Genomic DNA, 12940 nt, shown 5'->3' on the forward strand with positions numbered 1-12940 from the left:
CGCGCGCGCTTCATTGTGTGCACTGACAGGTGACATGTCAGTTTTTGCGGCGCCGCTAGAGATCCCGGCCGGAGCGTATACTATGTGTATACGCTCTGGTCGGGATTCTATAGAAGGCAACGTAACGCATATTTTCGTATTAATCATGGCCGTTGCTGCAATCGTTGTTTGAACATGGCCTTACGTTGTATTTATTTTAACAGATTTATTATTTGATGTTACTCACCTCTCCCTCTTTCAGCTGTGGGCCCAGTCTGGTGTTGTTGGCTCTGCTGTCTCCAGTCACTGGTTATGTTAAGCTTGCTATCTCTTTTCACTAGAGATGAGCGAACCTGGAGCATGCTCGAGTCCATCCGAACCCGAACGTTCGGCATTTGATTAGCGGTGGCTGCTGATATTGGATAAAGCCCTAAGGCTATGTGGAAAACATGGATATAGTCATTGGCTGTATCCATGTTTTCCAGACAACCTTAGAGCTTCATCCAACTTCAGCAGCCCCAGCTAATCAAATGCCGAACGTTCGGGTTCGGATCGACTTGAACCCGAACCCGGTTCGCTCATCTCTACTTTTCACCAATGTCCTTTTGTTTGCAGCCATGGTTACTAGCTTTCAGCAGCAGACCCATCTCTCCTCTCCTCAGCAATGTCTTCCTGTTCACGCTTGCAGAACCCGGACCTCAGCCACGGCCTGCATCTGTTTTCAACCGCTAGTTCTTGCTGATAAGAGGCCTGCAGTTCCTTAAAGGGAAACTAACAGCAGGTTGGAATACTCTAATCTACTGTTATGTTAGCATAGCCCACAGAACACTGAGAATAGTACATTTTCTTACTTTTATCCTCAGTCACATTTTTGCTAAACCTTTACTTTAATCAATATATAAATTAGGTGGTTCAGGGTGGGACTACTGCCCCCAATGTACTGATCTGCCTCGCGGCCTGCCATACTTAATTAATATTCATCGGGCAATGATGAGCCCTAGGGTGATGTCACTGCAGAGTGCCACCTCTATATTCAGGAGGAGGGGCGGGCTGGCAGGTCTGAGGGCTGTAGTCCGAACCTCCTAATTTAAATATTGATTGAAGTGAAAAAAGGCGCTAAGGATGAAGGTAAGAAAATTCCCTTCTTATTAAGGGCCCTGTGAACATCAACACAACAGCAGATTAGAGACTTCCAACCTGCTGTAAGTTTCCATTTAAAGCGACTCTGTACCCATAATCTGTCCCCCACCCAAACCACTTGTACTGTCGGATAGTTGCTTTTAATCTAAGATCTGTCCTGCAGTCCGTTTGGCAGGTGATGCAGTTATTGTCCTAAAAAACAACTTTTAAACTTGCAGCTCTGCGCCCAACGGCCGTGGCCTAGATTGTGTATGCATTAGGCTGGCACAACCTCTCCATCCCTCCTCCCCACCCTCCTCATCATTAGGAATGCTCCAGGCAGATTTTCTCCTATTCATCAGCTGTGTAAGCACGGCACATGGGCTGGGTCGTTAAGGCACCTGTGCAATGTGTACTGCAGAGGATTAGGAAAGAGGGTGGGGAGGAGGGACAGAGAGATGATGCAAAGTTAGGGCACAGATTTACCAAGCCACGGACATTGGGCACAGGGCTGCAAGTTTAAAAGTTGTTTTTTAGGACAATAACTGCATCACCTGCCGAACGGACCCAGGACAGATCTTGGATTAAAAGCAACTATCCGAAGGTACAAGTGGTTTGGGGGGGGGGGGGACGGGACAGAGTGTGGGTACAGAGTCGCTTTAATGTACTTGTCTATTCTGTTGTTCCAGACACTGTTCGGACCCTGACCATGGCATTATTATAGAAACGTCCACTTTTCTTGAACTTGTCACCTGCCAGCTGTAGTTCTTTCTTCTGAACTTACACCCTGACCCCTCCTTGGACTATGTCCTTGTATTATACTATACCTGTTGTATTTTTTCCGCTCTCCGGGTGACGGCTCTTTGCCCTTTTCCTTTTCAGTCAATCTTCTAATCTAATTCTTTTTTGATGTTTCTGCAGTTATGGCCACTGGGAGAGATATACAGCTATAACCAGGCGAGGTGAATAATAGTTCTATCACAGAAAAGAACCAACCTGATTACACAAAAGTTTTTTCCTACAGTATATAAAGCAGTTCTATTTATACAGTATGTGGTTCTCTAGGAATGGCACCTGTACAGAGCTCGGCTAGTATCTGCCATTGTATTCAGTCTATGTTCCTTCTGGTGTGTCACAGATGAAAGATATGGAATGTTCTGAGTCTGATAAAAAATAATACATTTATTTGGAGTGAGTAGTGGGAAACAGTATGTATATGGCAGGAATTTCTGATGCTTCTTATGTTAATCCTATACATTCAATGGTGAAGCTAAAGACCATGAAGCAAGAAAGCAAGTAGGGATATCAAAGTAGCAAGGAAATTATATGTCGGTGACACACGCTGCAGGGTTGAGCTGCTGGGCTCTGCTCATCTTTCCTTCTATGCTAAAAATAATGCTAGGATAGTGCTGTACTGACTTCTCTATGGGGTCTAACACAGAACCTTTTATCTCTATTTGTAAAACTGTAAAAGCTTCAAAGGGTAACCTCCTCCCAGATCAGCATGGTAATCTCACAGCGTTCCGAATACTCCAAAGAAGTTGTTCTGAGACTGTACGTTCTGGTATAACTGCAAAGTTTGGCCACAGTAAGAAATATTACCCAGGGTAGAGTGCTGTGCTTTATAGCTTTATAGCTCATTAAACATAAACTGGCAGGGTATAAATAAGAATAAACTCACACAGAGATACACTGCATGGCGGCCGTACCATCAGTAACAGTTACATGTTCTTACAGATGAGCAACTCCAGGGGGAATTGCTTCTAAAGAAAAATTTCAAAATTTTATCCAATTTCCATCCAAACTGCTGCTGTGACAACCTCATTTGTAGTCATTCTCCAAATCTGTGTGAATGACACTAAATAGTTATGGCAAACTGAGAGAGTTTACAGAATATATCATTCCTATTTTATGTTATCTAGAATTTAGGGAGTCAGAAACTTAAAGCAGCACTGCCAAGAGAACCTGCTGATATGCTACAAAAGCCAAATACATTAGGAGTAGATTGATCCTAGAACCGCTCCTCTGCCCCGCTGCATTGTTCACTAATTCACTAATTGCCCCTATACAAATTTGGGGCTGAAGAGCATTTGGGGCGTCGCCTGGGTCCGTCCCGCCCAGTCGGCCCCCTGTGCCCCTTCCACTCCGGTCCAGCTTGCCCAGCCAGCCTCCTCCTGTCCCGCCCGGCAGCTCCGCTTATTATGCATATTCGTATATGCATAGTGGGTCTTGTAACTGCGCCTGTGAATCGGCTGTACCTACAAGCACTCTATCCCCATTCCAATGTGCCTTGCATTTGCCACCTCACCTCCGGGGATCTGTGCTGCCGCAGAGGGGTCTGATGATGCCTGTTATCCCAACCGAACACGGAAGCGTCCCCGCACGCTGGAATGGGGATAGAGTGCTTGTAAGTACAGCCGATTCACAGGCGCAGTTACAAGACCCACTATGCTCCCGTGGCCAAGATATCACCGTCGGAAGCTCGGCGCGTGCGCATCAGAGATGAGTCCGACGCTCATAGAGAATGATGGCTCCATTCATTCTCCATGAGCGTTGGACTCATCTCTGATGCGCGTGCTGGGCTTCAGGCGGTGATATCTCGGCAACAAGAGCGGGTCCAGGAGCGGGACTTCGTGCATGGGGTAAGTATAAGGGCCTCTAGTGGGGGGTCGGCTGGGCTCTGCCCCGGCACCGGGGGTGACAGGTTCTCTTTAAAATTAGACTTCTCCCAAACAAAACTCTACATATTACAAGTGGCCATGCAGGTTCTTTCCCCGCTCAGCATTGCAGTTGACAGCATCAAATTATGCACCAGAATTTCGTCCCTCAGCGCTTAAAGCCTTTTGGACTCCTGGAGCTTACCCGTAGTATATAAATATACATAAACCCTTTCCTGCCAGCTCCCGGGTCCGGCTTCTCTGCTTGTCTATCAGTTTATAAATGTAATTTCCATTCAGTGTCTTCTGCGCCTACTTGGATGAGTGCACAGAGGGAAGGTGCCTCTACACTAACACATCAATCTCCACAGAACTGCACATGTTCATTATCTTGGATCTGGCAAACCTGGAGGAAGACAACTGGAAACTATGGGAAGAATTTAAAGCTTGAATGAAAAACTAAGTGCACGCCGAATCCCATATATAACACTGTATAACATAACATCGTGTTTTGCTATTATATTTATAATTTGATGTTCCCAATGATGTGTCGTTTCTGTAACACGTGGCTTAAAGGAGAAGTCCGGACATTTTTTTAAAAACAGAAGCCGGCAGGGGCAGGGGGGAATGTAATAACTTACCTCTACCTCTAACTTACCTTTACCTGTGCCTGCGATGAGCAGCGGGACCGGCCCCGGGACCACCGCCGGAAGGCATTTACCCATGAGTTGTGATGATGTCACAACTCGGGGGAAAATGCCTGTCCCGGCTGATGGACTGGCCACTCAGTGACTGAGCAGCCAGTCCATCAGCCAGGTCATGACATGTGCAGTGCCTAAGATGCTAAAGCTGAGCGGGGGTCCCGGAACGGCAATCCGGAGCTGAAGAGGCACCAGGAGAGGTGAGTAAGTACTCTTTGTTACTTTCCCCCGTGCCCCTGCCTTTAAAAAAAACCAAAACAAAACAAAACTGGAAGGACTGACTTCTCCTCTTAATAGTGTCTATAGAAGTTAAGTATTTAATCTATATTTTACCAAAAACTGTCACTGAACATTGACAGCTGTCAAAACAGACTTTTACTCCCAGATGTGAATAGCGAAAATGTTAATAAAACATGTAGCGTATTGATTACTCAGGAAGACAGATAGTTATGGCAGAGCTATCAATCAAGATGAAATATCACTGCAAAATAAGGTGGATTTCTTAAACTTAACTTTAATAAAAAAATAAAATAAAACAGTAAAATATTGGTGTGTTAAATATGAAATGATAGAAATCTGCTCCACACAAAGGCATTTGCTGATCCTCTGTATGGGCAGGAGACAATTGTATAGGGAGTGAATTGCAGTACTCACAGTTAGGGGTCTTCAAGGCTGTCAGCCCCTCTCAGCTATGGGAATAAAAATCCCACAGTAAATATACTGTACCTCAAAAATTAAAACACACTTGATATATTGAGCTTTGCCTATATATCCCCTATCTGTATATAAGTGCACTCTCCATATACTGTCCCTCTCCCAAAACACAAGGTAAGCAGAAGAAGATGTGTCCAGCAGGTGGGGATGTATACTGATCACCACACCAACGGGTGTGGTACACAAAATGAGCGCCTAAATGTGTTGCCCCTCCCCCCTCAGGATCACTCCAAGGGGTTCATCAGGAGGCTAGAGTATATCCCCTGAGTATAGATAATCAATCCAACTGGGGATCTGGCACCAATATTTTACTGTTATCTATATCATAAAAATCAAAGTCTGTCTGTCTGTCTGTCCTTCTGTCTGTCTGTCTGTCTGTCCTCTATAGACTTCCAAACGCCTGAACCGTTTGACCTCAAATTTGGCACACAGATACATTGGGTGCCCGGGAAGGTTACTGCGAAGGTCCCGTCCCCGCCAGATGTACAGGAGAGGAGGGGGAGGGGAAAGAGAGGCGCCCCATAGAGATGAATGGGAAAATCTCCTCACTGCAAACACAGGTGATATAATTAGCTGCAGCAGACACAGCAGTTGGAGCCTTAGCAACCAATAGGATTACTGCTTTCATTTTCACAGGGAGCAATGGTTGCTAGGGAAGCTGCCTCACAACATCCACAGTAATAACTGGTAGACCCCCTACTCCATCTATACAGTACATGTATATACAGGGCCCCCTACTCCATCTATACAGTACATGTATATACAGGACCCCCTACTCCATCTATACAGTACATGTATACAGGACCCCCTACTCCATCTATACAGTACATATATATACAGGGCCCCCTACTCCATCTATACTGTACATGTATATACAGGACCCCCTACTCCATCTATACAGTACATGTATATACAGGACCCCCTACTCCATCTATACAGTACATGTATATACAGGACCCCCTACTCCATCTATACAGTACATGTATATACAGGACCCCCTACTCCATCTATACAGTACATGTATACAGGACCCCCTACTCCATCTATACAGTACATATATATACAGGGCCCCCTACTCCATCTATACTGTACATGTATATACAGGACCCCCTACTCCATCTATACAGTACATGTATATACAGGACCCCCTACTCCATCTATACAGTACATGTATATACAGGACCCCCTACTCCATCTATACAGTACATGTATATACAGGGCCCCCTACTCCATCTATACAGTACATGTATACAGGACCCCCTACTCCAACTACACATTACATGTATATACAGGGCCCCCTACTCCATCCATACAGTACATGTATATACAGGACCCCCTACTCGATCCATACAGTACATGTATATACAGGGCACAACAGGTATACCAAACTGTGACTGGGTAACACTGCTACACCAGACCTGACCAATACCGCCATACTGTGACTGGATAACACTGTCATACCAGACCTGACCAATACCGGCATACTGTGACTGAATAACACTGCCAGACCTGACCAATACTGCCATACTGTGACTGGATAACACTGCCAGACCTGACCAATACCGCCATACTGTGACTGGATAACAACTCCATACCAGACCTGACCAATACCGCCATACTGTGACTGGGTAACACCGCTACACCAGACCTGACCAATACCGCCATACTGTGACTGGATAACACTGCCACACCAGACCTGACCAATACTGCCATACTGTGACTGGATAACACTGCCACACCAGACCTGACCAATACCGCCATACTGTAACTGGATAACACTGTCATACCAGACCTGACCAATACCGCCATACTGTGACTGGATAACACTGTCATATAAGACCTGACCAATACCGCCATACTGTGAATGGATAACACCGCCACACCAAACCTGACCAATACCGCTATACTGTGCTGGATAACACTGTCATACCAGACCTGACCAATACCGCCATACTGTGACTGGATAACACTGCCAGACCTGACCAATACCGCCATACTGTGACTGGATAACACCTCCATACCAGACCTGACCAATACCGCCATACTGTGACTGGATAACACCTCCATACCAGACCTGACCAATACCGCCATACTGTGACTGGGTAACACCGCCACACCAGACCTGACCAATACCGCCATACTGTGACTGGATAACACTGCCACACCAGACCTGACCAATACCGCCATACTGTGACTGGATAACACTGCCACACTAGACCTCACCAATACCGCCATACTGTGAATGGATAACACCGCCACACCAGACCTGACCAATACCGCTATACTGTGCTGGATAACACTGTCATACCAGACCTGACCAATACCGCCATACTGTGAACGGATAACACTGCCATACCAGACCTGACCAATACCGCCATACTGTGCTGGATAACACTGTCATACCAGACTTGACCAATACCGCCATACTGTGACTGGATAACACTGCCATACCAGACCTGACCAATACCGGCAAACTGTGACTGGGTAACACTGCCACACCAGTCCTGACCAATACCACCATACTGTGACTGGATAACACCATCATATCAAACCTGATCAATACTGCCATACTGTGACTGGATAACACCGCTATACCAGACCTTACCAATACCACCATACCGTGACTGGATAACACCGCCACACCAGACCTGACCAATACCGCCATACTGTGACTGGATAACACCCCCATACCAGACATGACCAATACCGACACACTGTGACTGAATAACACTGCCATACAGGTAAATTCAACCCTGCAGGTATACAGGACACTACAGGTATACAGGACCCCAAAACTATACACTACAAGTGCACGGGACCTCCACAAAACTATATACTACAGGTATACAGGACCCCAAACTTTACACTACAGGTATACAGGACCCCAAAACTATATACTACAAGCATACAGGACCTCCACCAACTATATACTTCAGGTATACAGGACCTCCACCAACTATATACTACAGGTATACAGGACCCCAAACTATACACTAGAGGTATACAGGACCCCAAAACTATACACTACAGGTATACAGGAACTCCACCAACTATATACTACAGGTATATAGGACCCCAAACTATACACTACAGGTATACAGGACCTCAAAACCATACACTACAGGTATACAGGACCTACACCAACTCTATAATACAGGTATACAGCACCTTCACCAACTCTATACTACAAGTATACAGGACCCCAAATATACTACAGGTATACAGGAACTCCACCAGCTATATACTACAGGTATATAGGACCCCAAACTATACACTACAGGTATACAGGACCTCCACCAACTCTATACTATAGTTATACAGGACCCTCAAACTATTTACTACAGGTATACAGGATACTACAGGTATACAAGACCTCCACCAATTATACACTACAGGTATCCAGGACCCTCAAACTATAAACTACAGGTATACAAGACCTCCACCAACTATACATTACAGGTATACAGCACCAACTATATACTACAGGTATACAGGACCCCTGAACTATACAGTACAAGTATAGAGGACCTTCACCAACTGTACACTGCAGGTATACAGGACCTCCCTCAACTATACACTATAGGTATATAGCCCCCCAACTATGCACTATAGATATGCGAGACCCCTAAAAACTATACATTGTGGGTATACAGAACCCCTCCAACTATGCACTACAGGTATACACTAATTCCACTGATTAACTCAGATGAAACAATACCTTTAGCTTGGCCTCCTGGGCACCTTAGAACAGATTTAATTAACACACTGACACTTTATACCCGGGCAGCGCCGGGTACATTTTCTAGTCTATATCATAAAAATGAATGTCTGTGTGTCTGTCCTTCTGTCTGTCTGTCCGTCTGTCCCATATAGACTTCCAAACGCCTGAACCGTTTATCCCCAAATTTGGCACACAGATACATTGGGTGCCCGGGAAGGTTTTAACGAAGGTCCCGTCCCCGCCAGATGTACAGGAGGGGAGGGGGAAGAGCGGCGCCCCATAGAGATGAATTGGAAAATCTCCACACTGTACACACATAATTAGCTGCAGCTGCCGAGATAAAACGGCAGTTGAGAGCCTTAGCAACCAATAGGATTACTACTTTCATTTTCACAGCGAGTTGTGGTTGCTAGGGAAGCTGCCTCACAATAGATCCACAGAAATAAGTGGTAGACCCCCTACTCCATCTATACAGTACATGTATACAGGACCCCCTACTCCATCTATACAGTACATGTTTACAGGACCCCCTACTCCATCTATACAGTACATGTATACAGGGCCCCCTACTCCATCTATACAGTACATGTATACAGGACCCCCTACTCCATCTATACAGTACATGTATACAGGACCCCCTACTCCATCTATACAGTACATGTATACAGGATCCCCTACTCCATCTATACAGTACATGTATACAGGGCCCCCTACTCCTTCATCAGGAGGCTAGAGTATATCCCCTGGGTATAGATAATCAATCCAACTGGGGATCTGGCACCAATATTTTACTGTTATCTATATCATAAAAATCTAAGTCTGTCTGTCTGTCTGTCCTGTATAGACTTCCAAACGCCTGAACCATTAGACCCCAAATTTGGCACATAGATACATTGGGTACCCGGGAAGGTTATTGCGAAGGTCTCGTCCCCGCCAGATGTACAGGAGGGGGAGGGGAAAGAGCGTCGCCCCATAGAGATGAATGGGAAAATCTCCACACTGCAAACACAGGTAATATAATTAGCTGCATGTCTCCAGCAGTAAACGGCAGTTGGGAGCCTTAGCAACCAATAGGATTACTGCTTCATTTTCACAGGGAGCTGGAATCTGAATGGTTGCTAGGGCAGCTGCCTCACAACATCCACAGAAATAACTGGTAGACCCCTACTCCATCAATACAGTACATGTATATACAGGGGACTACAGGTATACAGGACCCCCTACTCCATCTATACAGTACATGTATACAGGACCCCCTACTCCATCTGCGTGGATAACACTGCCATACCAGACCTAAGCAATATCGCCATACTGTGACTGGATAACACTGCCATACCAGACCTGTTCAATACCGCCATACTGTGACTGGATACCACTGCCATACCAGACCTGACCAATACCGCCATACTGTGACTGGGTAACACTGCCATACCAGACCTGACCAATACCGCCATACTGTGACTGCATAACACCACTATACCAGACCTGACCAATACCGCCACATTGTGACTGGAGAACACCGCCACACCAGACCTGACCAATACCGCCATACTGTTACTGAATAACATTGCCATACCAGACCTGACCAATACCGCCATACCCCCCTCGAAAAGACACCAGATTTTCTGGCAAGTCTGAAAGGGAGGGTACTGCCGCTCTACAAGGTGCTACCCTACGCACCAGACCATGGGTGCCTAATGGTAAATACGACCCTGCAGGTATACAGGACACTACAGGTATACAGGACCCCAAACTATGCACTACAGGTGCACGGGACCTCCACCAACTATATACTACAGGTAAACAGGACCCCAAACTTTACACTACAGGTATACAGGACCCCAAATTTATACACTACAGGTATACAGGACCTCCACCAACTATATTCTTCAGGTATACAAGACCTCCACCAACTATATACTACAGGTATACAGGACACCAAAACTATACACTACAGGTATACAGGAACTCCACCAACTATATACTAAAGGTATATAGGACCCCAAACTATACGCTACAGGTATACAGGACCTCCACCAACTCTATACTACAGGTATACAGGACCCCCAAACTTTACACTACAGGTATACAGGACCTCCACCAACTAGATAATACAGGTATACAGGACCCCAAACTATACACTACAGGTTTATAGGAACCCAAAACTATACACTTCAGGTATACAAGACCTCCACCAACTATATAATACGGGTATACAGCACCCCCACCAACTCTATACTACAGGTATACAGTCCCCAAAGGTATACACTACAGGTATACAGGAACTCCACCAACTATATACTACTGGTATACAAAAGTAAATGGTGGAAATCAGCTCACCTCCTCATGTGTCCGTTGGGGTCCCAGCGTATATAGGAGGGTGCACGGTTCCTGGCGGTGGCTGTCCGTCGGCAAATAAATAGTTTTAGAAGTGATAAGGATCCGGCACTCCAAATGATGGATTAAAAATCAAAATTTTATTAGATCATGTCTAAAAATCAGCTGAGCAACTCATGCTGTGTGGCCTGAAGGACTGACGCGTTTCGCGCATGCGAGACTATGACTAAGCACGCATGCGCGAAATGCGTCAGTCCTTCAGGCCACACAGCATGAGTTGCTCAGCTGATTTTTAGACATGATCTAATAAAATTTTGATTTTTAATCCATCATTTGGAGTGCCGGATCCTTATCACTTCTAAAACTTTATACTACAGGTATATAGGACCCCAAACTATACACTACAGGTATACAGGACCCCAAAACTATACACTACAGGTATACAGGACCCCAAAACTATACACTACAGGTATACAGGACCTCCACCAACTCTATACTACAAGTATACAGGACCCTCAAACTATGCACTACAGGTATACAGGACCCCCGAACTATATACTACAGGTATACAGGACCTTCACCAATTATACACTACAGGTATCCAGGACCCTCAAACTATAAACTACAGGTATACAAGACCTCCACCAACTATACATTACAGGTATACAGCACCAACTATATACTACAGGTATACAGGACCCCCGAACTATACAGTACAGGTATACAGGACCTTCACCAACTATACACTGCAGGTATACAGGACCTCCCTCAACTATACTGTACACTACAGGTAAACAGCCCCCCCCAACTACACACTACAGGTATACAGGACCCCCCCAACTATACACTATAGGTATACAGCCCCCCCAACTATGCACTACAGATATGCAAGACCCCTAAAAACTATACACTGTGGGTATACAGAACCCCTCCAACTATGCACAACAGGTATACACTAATTCCACTGATTAACTCAGATGAAACAATACCTTTAGCTTGGCCTCCTGGGCACCTTAGAACAAATCTAATTAACACACTGACACTTTATACCCGTTTATATTAAAAGTTATGTTTTAGAAATGCACATTATTTTGCAGTAATATTTCAGTTGAGTCTATATGATGTAGCGTTATCAATATTACTTTGATTTGTCAATCAAGATCATTTACAATGTGTAAGTAACCTTCCATACGCTAAAAATTCATGATACATCCCATCAGGTCTTATAATTGAGCAAATACAGATTTCAAAATTAAAGGTAAACTCCGGCGAAAATCTTTGTCATTTAAATCAACTAATGTCTAAAAGTTATACAGATTTGTAATTTACATCTATTAAAAAATTTCCAGTCTTCGAGTACTTATCAGCTGCTGTATGACCTGCAGGAAGTGGTGTTTTCTTTCCAGTCTGACACAGTGCTCTCTGCTTCCACCTCTATCCATGTCAGGAACTGTCCAGAGCAGTAGCAAATCCCCATAGATAACCTCTCCTGCTCTGGAAAGTTCCTGACATGGACAGAGGTGGCAGCAGAGAGCACTGTGTCAGAGTGGAAAGAATACACCACTTCCTGCAGGACACATTGCAGCTGATAAGCACTGGAAGACTTGTAATTTTTAAATAGAAGAAAATTACAAATCTATATAACTTTACGAAACCAGTTGATTTAAAAAGAAAAAAAATTCACAGGAGTACCCCTTTAATACTTTGGAAGG

Source organism: Dendropsophus ebraccatus, chromosome 4 (assembly GCF_027789765.1).
Source record: "Dendropsophus ebraccatus isolate aDenEbr1 chromosome 4, aDenEbr1.pat, whole genome shotgun sequence".
Classification (NCBI taxonomy): domain Eukaryota; kingdom Metazoa; phylum Chordata; class Amphibia; order Anura; family Hylidae; genus Dendropsophus; species Dendropsophus ebraccatus.